Source organism: Typopeltis vanoorti, chromosome 22 (assembly GCF_054136105.1).
Source record: "Typopeltis vanoorti isolate ZY-2024b chromosome 22, IOZ_Tvanoo_1.0, whole genome shotgun sequence".
NCBI lineage: Eukaryota > Metazoa > Arthropoda > Arachnida > Uropygi > Thelyphonidae > Typopeltis > Typopeltis vanoorti.
In genome coordinates, this window is record NC_143570.1 from 74,024,595 (window position 1) to 74,041,310 (window position 16,716).

The window sequence follows — 16,716 nt, forward strand, 5'->3', positions numbered from 1 at the left end:
CCAGATAAGTTCTTATAATCCTTTCACTCCAACGTCTTCCATTTTAGCCGTCCTCTATTGATTTTGCTTATGTTTTTTTTTCTATTTATTTCCCCTATCCTAAATATCTAAAGCTAAATATTTAAAATAGAGAAATTCATTCAATTATCTTAGTACCTTCTATATTATCTCCGAACACTTTAACATAGAAATGACATACCATATATATTGATTTTCTTACTGTTAATCCTTGCCACTGTTTCTTGAATAGCATTAATGTTCTAGCCTCGGTTTTATCTATCGTTTTATTCACTACAATAATCAGCAAACGCACTTCATCTAGACTGAAGAATTGAATCGAATGCTGATCTTGATGTAAGTCAACGTTAAATCTAGTGTTGCTTGGTTTCCTGCAGAACACTCACGTCATTTCTTTAAGACTCATTTTCTTTGTATTGTTCAGCATATTATTTCGTTTGATGCTTTTTTTTTTTTTTTCAAATTCTATAAAATCCTTTACATTTATCCCCTTGTAAAAAAAAAAAAAAAAACTGAGTCTACCTAGATTAGTAAAGATCTCGCATAACGAAATATCATCAAATCCAGCTACCCCAGAGATTCGCTATTATGGAAGTGCCGCGGAACAGACAAAGCAAATGTAATTAGTGTTTATTCATTGCTACTTTTACTCCTGACAAAAGTAATTTGTTTTCGTTATTTCCAAAAAATGAGTATCTCTTATTATGTCTTTAGTTTCGAGACAGGCTTGTTGGCTTTTTTGTAGATATGTTTTGTGGGATTCTGAAATTAATGACTTTCAAGTCTTAAAGAACATCAAACAGAATGAAATTTCGAGATGCCACAAACATTGCGAGCTTCATTAATGGCAAAAACAAACCGCATGGTTCTCTTTTTCTACTATAAAAAAGTTAATTTTTAGGGTTGAAGTTTTGAAAAGAAATGTTAATCTTACTTTAGCCTAGTTAATTTGTCTTTAATTAGAGCGCATCGCAAACAAATTAGGAACTATATAAATGAAACTTTGATGTCTTGATAAATAACTAAATATGACCACAAAGATTATCAGAATTGTTCCATAAATACAGCAAAAATATTTCTTGAGCCCAGAAAAAGCAATATATTAGTGTGTTACAAAGATAATAAACCGAAAGGCTATTTTACCGGCGAATTTGTTAATTAAGAGGGAGATGTTAAATCCCCTTTTATTTTATAGCCGGGTACGAAACTCGGGTCGAAATCCATCGACCTTCATAGAGTTTCAATGCCGAAAAAACTATCGGCGGAACCAAGTGTAAATGATCACTTGGATAGTACAACACCAGGGCAATTCCATGCAAAGGTGGAGCAAGCACCCCCACTAACTTTAATTATTAAAGTTAGTGAGGGAGGTAAAATAGCCTTTCGGCTTATTATCTTTGTAGTTAACAATATTTAACATTATATAGTACACAACTTCGGCAATCCCTCACTAACTTTAATTAAAATCCCTCTTAATTAAAGTTAGTGAGGGAGCTTGCTCCATCTTTGCATGGAGTTGCCCTAGTGTTGTACTATCCAAGTGATCATTTACATGTACACCACTTCGGCAATTCGATAGTAGAGGTATGTAAGTTTCTGTTCACTTAAAACCTTGATATTCCAGGTCTACCTACTCACTGATGAGACCTCAAAAAAGGTTGAAACCGGTCTGGGTAGTGACCTCTTCTCATAATGTAAAACAATATATTTACATCTCTTAGGAGCTGGGTTTTACATTATGAAAGAATATTAAAGTTAGTGAGGGAGCCTGCTCCACCTTTGCATGGGATTGCTTGGTGTTGTACTATCCAAGTGATCATTTACACTTGGTTCCGCTGATAGTTTTTTCGGCATTGAAACTCTATGGAAGTCGATGGATTTCGACCCGAGTTTCGTACCCGGCTATAAAATAAAACGGGATTTAACATCTCCCTCTTAATTTATTAGTGTGTTGTTGACTAACAATTCCAAATTACACCATTTAAGAAACTGAACATAGGCGAAGCCAGATTTCTGCTTCTAATCGTTATTTATGATTTTAACGGATTAACTAGATTCAAAATTAGAGAAAACTTTGCTGACTCTATTAATTATCCTTTCTTAATCTTTCACATTCAAAATGCAAATCAATTTGTACTCGCACTTAAATTACACGATAGTAATTGAGATCCATTTTTGAAATTCAGAAAGTGTCTTAAAATTTCAATCATCCTCAGGCTTTATTAGCGAATGTTCTAATATATATTTTTTTTTGTGGTAACTGCAAAGCATCCTTTTAGTGGTTTTAAAGCTATTGTAGTAGACCAAAATATTCTCCTTCGCTTCTGAACACCGCATTCAATTGTTCGCTATCGCTCGTGTTAGATTGGCCAACTGAACATTAAATATTACAGTTATCGATAATTATGCTTAATATCACTTAGAGCACGGGAGTGATAAGGAAAATAGATGAACATGAGAAATTTCAAAATTCATGATATTCATCTGAAATAGGTTAATAGAGGTTTTCCGTTTGACTTCGTCCACTCGGTTAGCCATAAATCAAATATAGAAAAGCCCAGCTTAAGGAACACATCCTCACTGTTCTCAAATTATTTAGTAAAAAAAAAACCTACCTCCATGAAATTATAATTAATATTCTCTAATGTAATTAATATTACATTACCAATTATTAATAATAACCAATGCGTCGCTCTACCACGACTTACCCTGGTGTTAAACCAGAAACACAGGCCTTTCAAACAAATATGGTTTTTTGTTTATGGACTTGTCAATCCGACATTTCATTCGAATATTATTAAAAGGGAGCGATTAAAGCTCTTTTCAACACGTTTCAGTGGGAACTTTTATAAATTCACAAGTTCACGAGGTTTCTTGCTAATTATCATAATCTTATTAATTTATTACTTATTAAGAAATAATTATGTAAATATGGAGTAGTGGGATCTTGTTTAGCACTTATTACGTTTGCTTCTCAACTTTAGTAATGTCTTTGCTTTTGTAAATCACGTATTTTGTCGGAAAGAAATAAATCATGCATTTATTTCTGTATAATGATAATGCATTAGCAAAGTTGGTTAGATTTTGGTTATTTTTAAAGTTAGTATAAATTTGTCTAAATGTGTATAAATTTGATGAAAACCAAAACCTTGTATAGTAAACCTACTGTCATCGTCCGAAGACAATATAACTCCGCTTTTTCTGAAAAAGATGTGGAAACTTTTCCTTTAAAAAAAAAAAAAGTTTCGTTTGTCGTGTTTCCCTGCAAAATGACATCGCGAAACTGTTCCGTCATGGATGCTGGTGAAAGATGAAGTACTGTAAAATACTTTAGCGTATACATGATGACATGATGCTCTTTCAACCAAATTAAAGTTCTCTGGAATTCTTTGCACGAACTCTGCTTTAATATGATGGTGGTATGAGAAGACCGAGAGCGACATCATTCTTCTATTTGTTACAGGCACAGTTAATTACATTCCGTAACTTCCAAAACCTAACTAAAGAAAGTTAATTTTCATGGTGGCGTAAGCGCAAAGAAGAGACTTGTTCAGAATGTAAGCCACTTTTTTTCTCTTTATTATGAGTACCAGCATTCTGATATTGAACTTTTTTTTTTTGCATTTTTATTGCTTTATCCCTGGTGAGTAATAGCATGACCATCGTGTGCTGTTCGTGCAGTGATATCATTTCTATCGTTTCCCAGGTTACACTGCGCAGGTGGGAGCTATGCCTATCTTGCATTGGCTGTCATCTCTCTAAGTGTCTAGGGAATACTGATAATAGGACACAGATCACGTAATCAGCACCAGGGCGGGGTGACACCTTATATTTTAATAGTGACGAGTTATGTTTTTTCTTGAAAGGAAGAGGTGTTGAGCTAAGATTATCAATGTGTGTCACGAATTGCATGGTAAACTATCGTAGCAACATTACAGAATTGTGTATTCGTGTGGCACGGACAGCGAAGCATTTCTTGTTATCCTACTGAAACCTAGGTCTAGAATTTGTAATTTGTCTCCTGTTTTTTTGAATTTTGTGAAAAAAAAGTTTCATAGTTTCTGCGGTTTTGTTGAAATTCTTGTGTTCGGTATAAAGACTACATAATTATAAAATAATTAAAACAAAAAAAAACGATTGAGTATTATTGCTAACCTAAAAATGGTTTATTGGCCAGAAGAGATTGCATTATTTGCTTTTTCTTGATTTTGAGCTAAACCCAATGTTTAATTTAAACTGAAATTTGCGATGTAGAAAACCAAGTTGAAATTCTTGTTTACGTTCGATAGTGCAATTCTACCCTGTTTGCCAGTTCCAAAAAAAGTATTTGTATTACATGATATTGTTCGATGAGAGAATTTCGATAAAGATAATTTCAGCTTTATCATTCTTTTTAGTGTTTTAAGGGTTCCATTTTTATGAAAACGAACGTGATCATTAATGGATAGGAATTGGTTTAGGGAACTGTTCATACGCTTAGCGGAAGACGAAAAAATTAAGATATTTATACATTTGCAAATAGTCTACCGGAAAATAAATATTTAAATACTTAATTGTCATACAGATTTAAATGACGGATTATTCTGCAACGTAACAAAACAGAGATTACTATGCACACTGAATACGAACCACACGAAACATTATCCTGTCAAAATTGCTCGTCAGAAACTCCATGCACTTTAGGTTATCTCAAAACTTGAAGACAGTTAAAAAAAAAAAAAAAACCTTTATATAAACAGTTCTGGATATGTAATTTAAAGTAAATTAAAGATAAGACTTTTGTATAAGAAAAAACAAAGAAAATACTGTATTCCAAATTATTAAATCACTGTTGAGATTTATATACAAATGCAATAAAAACAAAAGCATTAAAATCAGTCGGAATAATACGCCTTTTGCCGCTAATTCAGGCAATATATGTGTATTCTTGGAGGAGTGCATAAGATGTTTCGAGATATTTTTAGGTTCTTTTCTTCTTCTCCAGATTATATACATATATTGGACTTCTTATATATTTCGAAGAAAAAAATATACAAGAAGGGCTCCACTTCTCTTCACATTCTACACGCTTTCCGTTGAAGGTCCCTCCAAGACCCTCTTGGACTAGTCAGCAGCAAGATTATTGACAAATATATCCAGAAGCTACGTGATGTGTTACTGAGTTGGATGTAACCTGATGTTTTGTTTGACATCCAGCCTTGTGTGCTACACAGAAGTCACAATGTAAGTTCTGTGTAATGTAAGTGCTACAATGTAAGCTAAAGTTATGGATTCGTTGTCCGTTTACCTTCAAAGAGTACACTCTTCTGGGTAAATAAGTCGGCAAAGGCTCCATCGTTGGCAGTTTTTTTTTTTTTCCCGATCACCTCATTATTGCCTAAAATTATATTAATCTCAGGAACTTCTAAGATCCGTTGAGCTGGAATTTTCTTAAGTAACAAGAAGGCATAGTGGTGAGTACGGAGGAGCAAGAGTCGTTGTTGGTCAAAAATGGTGACGCAGTAAGCATAACCGCATCGGTGCATTAACATTCAACGAGAAATATGTTTTGCATACGTCACTTGGTTGGATTGAGGCAAGCATTATCTCGTACGAACACCTAATGATAATTGTGCAATACTGTCGGTCGCTAGTTCCCCTAAAGAAATAAATTCCTAATATACAACTCTTTACTGTCTCTGAGTCCATTGCTTCTTTTTTGAGCCTAGAGAACTTGAAAATCTGCATTTTGTTTTTTTTTTTTTCCACAGAATGAACACAGTCCTACACCAGAAAGCTGCACAAGTCTTACGTTACTAAAGTGTGTTAGAGGTTGGGAACTGACGAAAATATATTGAGATCTCTTATTGAGGTAGCTGTACAAAAAAAAAGTACTGGAATAAGCGCTGATTATTTCGATCTGTGGTTTGCAACTTCTTCTGTTAGAAGAAAGATGAAGAAAATCTTGTTGAATGAGTTTGAAATGTATCGATGGGACCGAATGCTATTTCCGTTTTTACCATTTCTGAGAAGAGCATTATGGATTGTAGTTCATTTGACCAATTCCCATGCGATTGCCACAGAAAAGGTCTAAAGCAGAGCATTTATCTTGATTACGCTTACTTTCATTCAGTTTAGAAAAATTAAATTCTGAAAGTATCTTCTCATTAAATGACGCCGTCTTAGCACACATAAAAGGCAACAAAGAACTGTCGTTTGACAAACAGCGTGAATTAGATTGCATTCGTACGAGAGAAACATTTACACGGGCTTTTCAACTGAAGCAGTTTCATAGGGTGGGAAAGAAGTTGTTTTTCCTCCTTGAATCTTGAATTTGGCACGCACAAAACATGAAAATCGGTCGGAGAGTACACACAATTTACAGCTGTACATCTGCTTATATCTTTGAGATACTTTGATGTCATTAAATAACTAGAAATGTTCATTTTTTCTCCATCGTTTCTTTTATACTTCGTATTTGGCATTTGGGGTCATTCAGTAGTCTTCACTTCTTAAATTACGAAACTTTCGACTCACTTTTTCAGTCAACTTTCATAAGAAACTTCAAAGTGAACACTGTTTCTTTCCTTTGTGTCGAAATTTCTCATTTTCCTTGGCATCCATTACGTTCAGAATATGTGTTAACGGTTCTAGTTTATAGGATGGCGAAACTTATCATTCTTCTTTGTCTCCTCCCTCCCCTTCTTTCCTGTGCTTCGAGAGTCGTTGATTATCGCTTCAGTTGAACTGTTTGACTAAGCTTTAAACTGTCTTTTTAATCGTACGTGCGACGCACTAACTCACTTTATTTTCCCTCCCACCATTTAATGCCTCAACCTGATTGCGACTTGGAACAAATTAAGTTAAAAAATTTCGCCACGCTCTTCGAAGAACTTTGTTCGCCATTTCTTTAGTTATATACGGGAGTGCAACTCCTTAGTGAGCTGATAACATCTTTCCTTCGAGATAATAGCCTTTATATGAAAGAACACCGGTAAAAAGCTCACCGAAACACCCGCCAACATCTGCGGCCGACAGGTTAGGCTTGCTTCTCGCGTTATAAACTATCAGTGGAAACCCAACAAAAGAAACTCTAGCCAGAAGAGAGTTTAAAGAAGCCTAGATCTTCGTTGGGACAAGAAGAAATAAAGCGGTCATATATTTAAAGAAGCAGTGAGACTGGCAGCTGCGGGAGAAAAGAGGAGTAGGTCGTGTTTTTACACGTATATTAGGTAAACAGCGAAGAAGTCCATTAGCTTCATGGAGTTCACCGATAAAGTTTTTAGATGCACTTCAAAACATTATGATAGATATTTATAAAACTATAGGGGGTTAATTATATTAATTTTTGAAGAATTTTTCAAAATGAAAAGAATAAGTGACTCAAGTCATTCCATTGAATACCATCTTTCAGAAAAGAAACAGAACAGCTCACTGATTCCATTCCAGGATAGTTCATAGATCATCAGTTATAGATTCCCAATAGTGTCTTCCCTTTAGAGAAGAGAATTTTTAATAGTTTACTATATTTAGCTCAAGGATTTCTTTTCCTAAGAAAATGAGTTTAGCTAAATATTACGATGTACAGTTGAAATTACTAAATGGATTGAATCGCTTCTTTCTAATTAACATTTTGATGAAGTCTGAGGAGAATAACATGTCGATTTCTTTGATCCCTTTACAAGTGGAAAAAATCAATGGCGGGAATAGAAGGGTAGTAGCATTTACAAACTACTTTCCTTTCTTCTGTCTTTCTCTACACGTTCGGATCGTTTTTTTTTTTTATTTTAATTTTTTTCTGAAAGATTGTTGCCTAATGTATTTCCTTTTGGCGAATTATGACAACTTTTCCAGCATAAATCAACATGCATCTTTGATTGAAAGTAAAGTTTAAAACTATTTATTTTTATGTGAGTAGAAATAATGGATGGCTTTTGACCGAACTGGGATGAAGGAACTGAAATGTTTAGTGGAAACTCAAACAAAATTCGAATAAACATGACGAAACCAATTTATGGATTAGTTTTACAAGTTAGGTAATTGTTGACAAGACGTGGTTCCACTATGACCTTCATATATTCGCAGGAACATAATAACATAAAGGTCACTTTCGTACTCAATTCTAAAATAAGTAAAATATCGTGAATTTTGACTGATCGTTTTCGTAAAAATACTCTTGAGCATCTTCAGCAAAAGACATGGTAATAAAATGGACAATGGTGATTTACCAAAAAAGAGTTGTCTCAAAAACTTCCATTATAATTTCTGGTTATAAAGTAGTGCTGTGATTATTATTTAGCCACCTCCTGTAGTCGAGATCACCGAGAAAAAGAATATAAATTTTAACTATTAATTATAAAATTTAAAAAAAAATTAAAATTGAAATCGATGAATTCTATTATACTAGTATAAAGTAAATATTGATTAATTCTTGTAAATAAAGACAAACTGCCCGAAAATTAAACCGACTTCTGCAGGAAACATTGGATGAAAACGTCTAACAGATGTTATAATATACTATTGTCTAGTGTAGTTCTGTACCAAATCGCACCTTCGGAAAATATTTTTATCTCATTGAAGGTACAAATAGTCTAGCCTATTTTTGCGTAGCTTTTTTTGCAATAATTAAAATATTTGTATTGTCAATCGAAAATCAAACTGAAACAAACAGTGCTAAGAATTTATTACTTGCAGGTGAATTGCCCGAGAAGTTCCCACTTTCTCTATTGGAAGATGTATATTCCCATTTCAGTTTGAGACAATTACCGATAACCATCGAATGACACTTCTTCGATGGTTGTCCATATTCTACCTGTTATTCCATCTCTCCCATGGAAAATATATAAGCCTGTCTTTAGCGCTAACTCATATATATATGGCATGAAAAACATGCAAAAACTATTGTGTCAAGAACTATTAATTATTCTTTAGTAAACAGGTTCATACAAACAGAGGCTTGATCTTCTGGTCATTTCTGAAGACGCCACGCTGTGCTACCTATTTCCAGAGTACCGACCATTTCCTCGATGCTAATCGAATTATCTACAGAAGCGCTGTTCATTTAGTCTTAAATAACCGTGTACATTGACGTGCCAGCTCTCTCTGCATTGTTTTAATACTCAAGTTCGTTTCTCCCGCTAATCCATTAATGTTTGCATATAAAATCCGAACTATTGATTGGGTTAAATTGCTGTGGAATGCAGTTCATCTTAAAACGTGTTATTTCTGCTCCTCCACAACCAATACGAAGCTTAATTATTAATCTGAGTTACGTTATCATCACTATTACTTACTGTTTTCCTTAATTAGTGTGCATGCATTCCACGCGATAACTGCATTATCCGACTGCCGATTGAAAGTTATCTCGCGCTACACAAAGTCTGAAACCTCTTCTTATTGCATTCTGACGTTGTCTATAGACGATCTGACAGCGATAATATTAGAATATTCTTTCTCGACGTTTGTATATAAATATATTTACTCCATCAGCTATCACTCAGGTTTAATTCATTGAAGGCTTTTAAGGAAGAATGCATGTGACACACCAACAGATGTTTAAGAAGTCCGAGTACATTTAATTCTTCATTAATAACGCACATCATTTATCCTAATTTTATGATGTTGCTTGCATTATCCGTCCATCAGGATAAGAGTTTAAGCCCTTTTCAAAAAATGTAACTCTTTTTGAGACGTTTATCCATTTTAGAAAAGTGTAGCCAACACATTTATGAAAACTACGAGATTCCTTCGCGTGATGTTACTTTGGTGGTAAATTTTGTTGAGTGGATGGTTTAATCGCTTTCCAATCGACAGGTTTGGCGTTTCGAATCCAGCCAGAGACACTGGTTTTTGTGAATGTATTTACCTGGGAGATGGATTCCATCGCCTAGTGTTGAGACTATAGACGTCTATAGACGATGAAACTACGAGATTCCTTCGCGTGATGTTACTTTGGTGGTAAATTTTGTTGAGTGGATGGTTTAATCGCTTTCCAATCGACAGGTTTGGCGTTTCGAATCCAGCCAGAGACACTGGTTTTTGTGAATGTATTTACCTGGGAGATGGATTCCATCGCCTAGTGTTGAGACTATCCTGTTTATTTAGAGGCCTGAAGTTTCTTGAAAAAAGTTTCATGTTTGGTTTCTAAAACAAATCATTCCAAGTTATGTAAATAAATGAAATAAAATAAAAACACTGAACACTTTATAAACAAATTTAATCCTCCAGAGACACGAATATACCAGTTTGTAAACATCATGGGTGAGGATTATATTCATGGCGGATATGAGCTAACAAAAATGGATATCAACAAAAAAAGACATGGTATCATAATCGGAAGGATAGGTAATATCGCAAGAAAAGGAGAAAAATGGGATTTTTTTTCCTAGGGAAAAAAGTCAGTCCCAAAAAATATTGTTGACAGTACTAATAGGAAGGAAATAATATGACGAGACACCTTACGGTAAATGGGAAAAGGTTCAGATGTGATTATTGCAGAAAGATATCCTTTATTACCTCATGAATTTGATAATCCAAGATAATAATGCAAGCATGTTTACTGGGGAAGTAGAACTTTATACAAAACTTTCGCATAGGCCTTATTGCTGATAGTCTGGATCTAGTACAAAATATTTGCTCAGAAAAATAATGCTCAGAAATAGTTGCCTCCTGGAGTGTTTTAATCAGGTGTTTATTAATAACTCAGCAACTGATTATATAAAACTCTACGGTTAGTCATCGATCCGAACATGTACACCACCCACAAATCTATTCTTCATCGTGTTGAGAAAGGTAATCAGGATCGTTTAAAAACAAATTCTATACATATATTAAAATAACGCAGCTTATATGTGGAATTAACTAAAATGCTGAATTATTTATAAAGATGGTACAAGATAACTAACCCCTTCTTCGTTAATAAATGTCAATTCTCTCAGCTAACCAAGCATGAAGCTGTTAACCACAGTTGGATTTTAATGAGGGTGCTCTAGACGAACACAATTTGTTAAATGTCAATATGCGAAGTTTACATTTGGCAAATTTCCAACTTCCACTCGGCTCGCGAACTAAGCAGGTAGCTGTATTTCATGGTCCTCAAGGAATTAACTAACGAGCGAGAATAGCAGCTTTTGAAACACGAACAGGGCTACTGAAAGTAGGGCTCCCTTAGCTCCTGAATTTCAATCATTATGTCGTTAATTACTAAATATTCCAGGTATGAAGAACAATTTCTTGAAATCTGTCCTTCCTCCTTTCACGAAACTGGATCGGGCTCTTCCCCATTTCTTACAGTTGCATACAGTTTGTCTATGGTTAGTCATGCTTACCAGAGTTAGTGACGGACTTTTTCACATTATTTCCCATGTACAAACCAGAAAATTGATCCTGACGAAGTTTTTAGTAGCATGTTCTCAGTATTTTAATGTTACACAGTCTTATTCTTGTATGTATATTCACTAGAGAGGTAATTTATGATAGCCATCTCATAACACGTACCACCGTCAGTCTCAATATGCGGTAACCTTGACTGGCTTTTAAAAACACTCCACAGGAATCCAGACAGATTTAATTTCTGCAGAGTTCCTGAAAATGTGTCGCCTCACGAACATCTCGTCCCACTAGATCTCAAAACTGCGAAATAAGTGTGATACGGCTCACGAGACTGGTTCTTTAAGGATAAATGATGTTTCTGTAATCATCCGAATGACACATGCACCGCGACATGGCAAATTGTCCTGTTCGAAGTGTTAACGATCTATACATTCAGAGTAGATGGTTAAAATGAATAGGTGTTCAGGCGGGCTTCAGTATTCAGCCACTGCACTGCTGGTACAAAGAAACCCAAGAAGAGCTATAAACATATGACCCATGATTAATCATTCCATGCGATTTTTCTTCATGGGTTGTCAAATTTAGATATTCCTCAGCTCATTTTAGCAACTCGATTTTCTTTGACATGCGTGGTACTCAATGGTAGTCCGCTGTTATATCCAAGGCATGATACGTTCAATTCCCACCCTCGCCCGTATGTTGCACAATCATTTGACCTGTATAGCACGTTTAACTTGATCATATCCGTTCATTATTTGCATTTCGCATCGATCAGCTGTTTCCATCCATACATCTGACGTTGATTATTCATTATTTCTAATACCGTTGCACGTGATCAACCCAAAGAACACTTTCTGAGATAGGGTTATAGCCATCCCCCCCTCCGAATAGATAGCTCACCGTTTAGTTAGTACCTGTATAAGTTCGAATCCCATCTAGAGCACGAATTATTATGAAGGCTTTTTAACTGAAGATGAGTAAGCCAGGTCTCGCATATGAATGAAAGGTTTTTACTTCAGCTCCAATTTAGATTTTTTTTTTAGTTCCTTCAGCTATAATTCTAAACGCAAATGTTCCTTTGGCTACTAATCTTTGCCAGTTATCTCACAGAAGGGCAATCTATCGCCTATTTCTACCTAGCACCCTACACTATTAGTTAGCCGCGTGATTCTATTTAACTTTTAGAATATTTTAGAGGCTGAATGGAAGGATATGATGTTTTCTCTTATCATTTAAAAGAAAATCTTGATTACATCATATAAAGGGGAAAGAAATGTTAGTTTTAAGTCACGTTGATACTTCCAGTTAAAACGGTTAAGAATTATTCACATGTGAAATTCCACAAAACTCCATGAGCTATAAAACATTATTTACAAAATGTTGAGGCGTAAAGGAACCTGTGCATTTTATAGATTTGTGCATTTCATAATAATGAAATGCACAAATCCATAAAATAACCAATGTGCGAGGAAATCTGGGGAAAAAAATAAAATATGCTTACAAAATTAATTAGAGGAAGCCCGCCAATAGGTATTAGGCTGTGGATATGAGTTATGTTTCATTTCTATTCCCAAGAACAAAACGTGTTAGTATATGGGTCTTTTCCATACTTGGATACGTTTTAGAGTTCTTTACCATAGTGAGAAGGAAGAAGTTAATTGGAAACGAACAGTTTTTCATAGTAGCTTGTAATTTTTCACAGAATAGTCATGGATATTGAGAACGTGAGCATTACTTTTTTTTTTTAGCTTCATGTGATCATCGTGGTTCAGGTTATATACCGCGCAGAAGCAACGACGGCTTCCTTGAGTGAGCCGTCGTTGCTCAATCGTTTTCGATGATGCTCTTTGGTTGGATAAACCTGGATTCGAATCCCATTTAAGGTGAATTATCTGGTTTCATATGGAAGTTTAAAGGTTTTCCATCCAAGAAAACGCGTATTTAATAGACAAAATCCACCAGCCTCACAACCTCAGTAATTTTAATTAAAAAAAATCCCTGTGGATTTTCCTGTGTAAGGGATGAGATTCCATGAAGTGAAATGGTACTCAGGGCACATAACTTCAGAAACGAAAAAAAAAAAAAAACCACATGAATCTCAACCAAACCGAAATTTGGAAATTGCTTGAAGACCACGTGACTTCAACAGCTTTCTATAATTTTCTTAACTTCACCTTACTACACACAGTTGGTAATATGACTTGTTTTACAAACTTTCCAAATTTAAGTTGAGACAGTCTTATATTTTACAAACATGTACTATTACCAGAGGGAAGGAAAGTCTTTGGTAAAAATTGCTTCATTAATTTTTTTTTTTTTTAAATTATCATTGGATCCATTTTTTATTCATCCACTTCCAAAATATCCTAAATCAATCGAATTTAAATAAGGTATGAAAATAGACAGTTTTTGTTTAACATTATAATGAAGAGGTAAAAGTGTTCACGTTTAGGCAACTACACTTAGTGATGCTAAATCATTCATTTAGTCCTTCCTACTATTTCAAATGCACGCACGAAACGCATTAAAGTTTTCATACAGACTAATCTGTCAAAACTCATTTCTCTGCCTGTTCACACACACTCAGTTTTTTTCTTTATTGATATACAAAGCGATGTTATTAAGACTGAAGTTTGGTGAGTGGGATCCTTTCGAAATTGCACTCTATTTTGTTTGTTCTTTTCATCTTTATTTTTTTTTCAACATTCTTCTCAGCGACCTTCAAGAAAAGCCTCGTTTCGATTCAAATTGAGCTAAAAGATTGAAGAACTTTTAAAGGTTTTTCTTTGTAAGAGAATTTAGTTTGCATAGCTTTCATATGGAAGAGTTGCACTTTAAATTATGCATTCTTTAGGCCTGATTTAACAAATTTAAGACATCTCCCAGAGCTCGTTTATCAATCGAATGGAGCATTTTTCGTATACGGTAACGCACTGATTAACACCCCACACTTCTTGATTTGATTTTACAAATGAGATTGGTACACACACACACGAAACAAACACCAACTTCCTTATGCGCATTTGGATTGCGAGATCAGTTGGAAAGAAAGATGCACTTTGGTTTACTGCACCTTAAAGAATGAAAAATGTCGCGCAATCAATACATCTGCGTGAAACAAAACAAGTAAAAAAAAGTATTTACTTTTTATATTTCTTATCTTTTAAATGTAAGCCTTTCTTTGAAGGTTGCATTTCCAGAAATGCAAGTGTTATGAGGTGTTCGTGCATTTACTTCTTTTCTTAAATTGCTAATGTACATGCTAAAATGCAAAAGAAAGCATAATGGAGTTGAAAAAAAAAGTTAACTTTTAAAACTTTGCGCGTGTGATAAAACAAGTATGGAAATTATCCAAGAAAACCCATAAACCCATATTTGCAAGATATAAATTTGTATTGTTTCGAATAGTGCTTAATTCTGCTAACAAAGTGATCCGACTGAAATCAAAATTGAGATAACCCTACATATTTAACAAAGATTTCAAATCAGATTAAAATCTGACTCAAAAACAGTTATAATATTCTGTTAGATTTTGCGAACTGCACTGAAAAAGCAGCAGCCTTATTATTCTTCGCCCATTAGAGGTCGCATAAGTACTAGAATAGTGTGACAGCTCTCAGAAATATACAATTGGATGTGCGGAACGAGTTAAGTAGCACAAATTTATTTCATCTAAGTCATTTATTCCTATTCTTCTAAAGCATTTTTAGGGATGCATAGTCGGAACGATTCTTTCTCCTAGCCTTTCCTGGCATAATCACGTCACTTCTCTAACATCACCGGCTTCCAAAAACTTGCCGTCTTTATTCTCTCAAGATGTAACTTTTCTGTACATATTCTACCTCCCAACCTTGGATACTGCTCTCTCATTTAAGGTAGGGCACCCAAAACTTCAAAAATTCTTGATGCTGTTCAAAAGATGGCAGTTCTTTTGATGACCCACCTCTCGAGGACTCTTCAACTATTGTCTCATAGTCTCCCCATTGTCTCTTCTATACATATTTCCATGTGAAATCTTCTACAGCAGAACAGGCATCGATCATTCCCCTTCTCCATTTCTGCTAAACCTGTAATAACATGGAATGCTCACCGACATCTTTCTGCAGTACAATTGTGAACTGATGACTCACCGAGCCTGTTACTTTCATTTATGTTTCATTCCATCCGAATGAGTTCTGTGGAACAGCCTTTCCAGTGAACTACAGTATTGCTCAAAACCTTTTAGTACAGTGGCTTTTATTTGGTGTGTAGGCCTAGTCGCCTCTCGTGTGCAGTATTTCTTGTATAGTATAGGAACTGAAACGGAGGCCCGCGCATCCTAAAACTCCACTCTCATATTAATTCAGTAAAACTGAGGGGGGGGGGTATTATTCGCTTTCAAACATACATCATCACTCAATAACGTAATAAAGAAATGTTACGCTATTAAACTATGGGATATGTTTTGCCACACGCTAAAATCATTAATCAACATAAACATTAAAATACAAACCTTACTCAAACATTGAATATTATCTGTGCTGCTTCCACTGTAGTATGCTGTGTTTCGTATGAAACGGATCCCAAATTAACGAAAGAGCACGATCTGCGACTACAAGAGTATTATATTACAATATTTATTAATGAGGATAATGATGATATTTTGTTTTGTTGTTGTTGTCACAACAGCCTGTCATATTACCTACAATGAGTTCAAGAAAAAGAATTAGTGACACAAAGCAACTCGGAAGTCATAAATAATTTTTTTAGTCTGTTTCCCTCTTATACCTGAATCTGTATATGCTTAAAATTATTATTATTACGTGACATCTTCAGGGAGTCCAAAGACTCACCGAGGGAGGCTCCTACTCTACAGCTCTGTCTCCACCAACTACAACTAACCGAAACTACACCAACGATCAATCAAAAACGAGACAATCAAAACATCCATGCCCATCATTTCTAGTTTGTCGCCTTAACCACTCGGCCACGACTGCTTTTTTTATTATAAATCAACAAAATTATAAAATACATTGGTTTTATTTTGAAATAAAATATAGCCTGTGTAGCTCATAACTTCCGCTGCGCTAGGTCTGCTGAAGAAGGACCATTGTAGGTTCGAGTAATTACCGACTGAAGGAAAGTATTCTAGATCTTTTTTTTTTCCTGATACAGTTCTATCTTTAATCGATCTTTGCACCCAATTGGGTTTTCTCTCGCCTCTAAAGAAGAAAATCGAAGCAAAACATATACAATTACAGCCACATTATGCCGCCTTCTCCCTCTGAGGAATGAATTACTTGAATTATTTAGAATATGTGAGGAATATTACTCAGAGGGAGAAGGCGGCATAGTGCAGCTGTAATTGCGTATGTTCTGCCTCGATTTTCTGGTAGAGGAGGAAACCCT

General features: G+C 34.9%; 1 protein-coding gene across 3 annotated transcripts in view; it reads left to right on the forward strand.

Annotated features, from left to right (window-relative positions):
- The window catches only part of LOC150094490 (uncharacterized), a 188,963-nt gene that overhangs the window by 46,264 nt on the left and 125,983 nt on the right, over positions 1-16,716 (forward strand). The window lies entirely within an intron of this gene.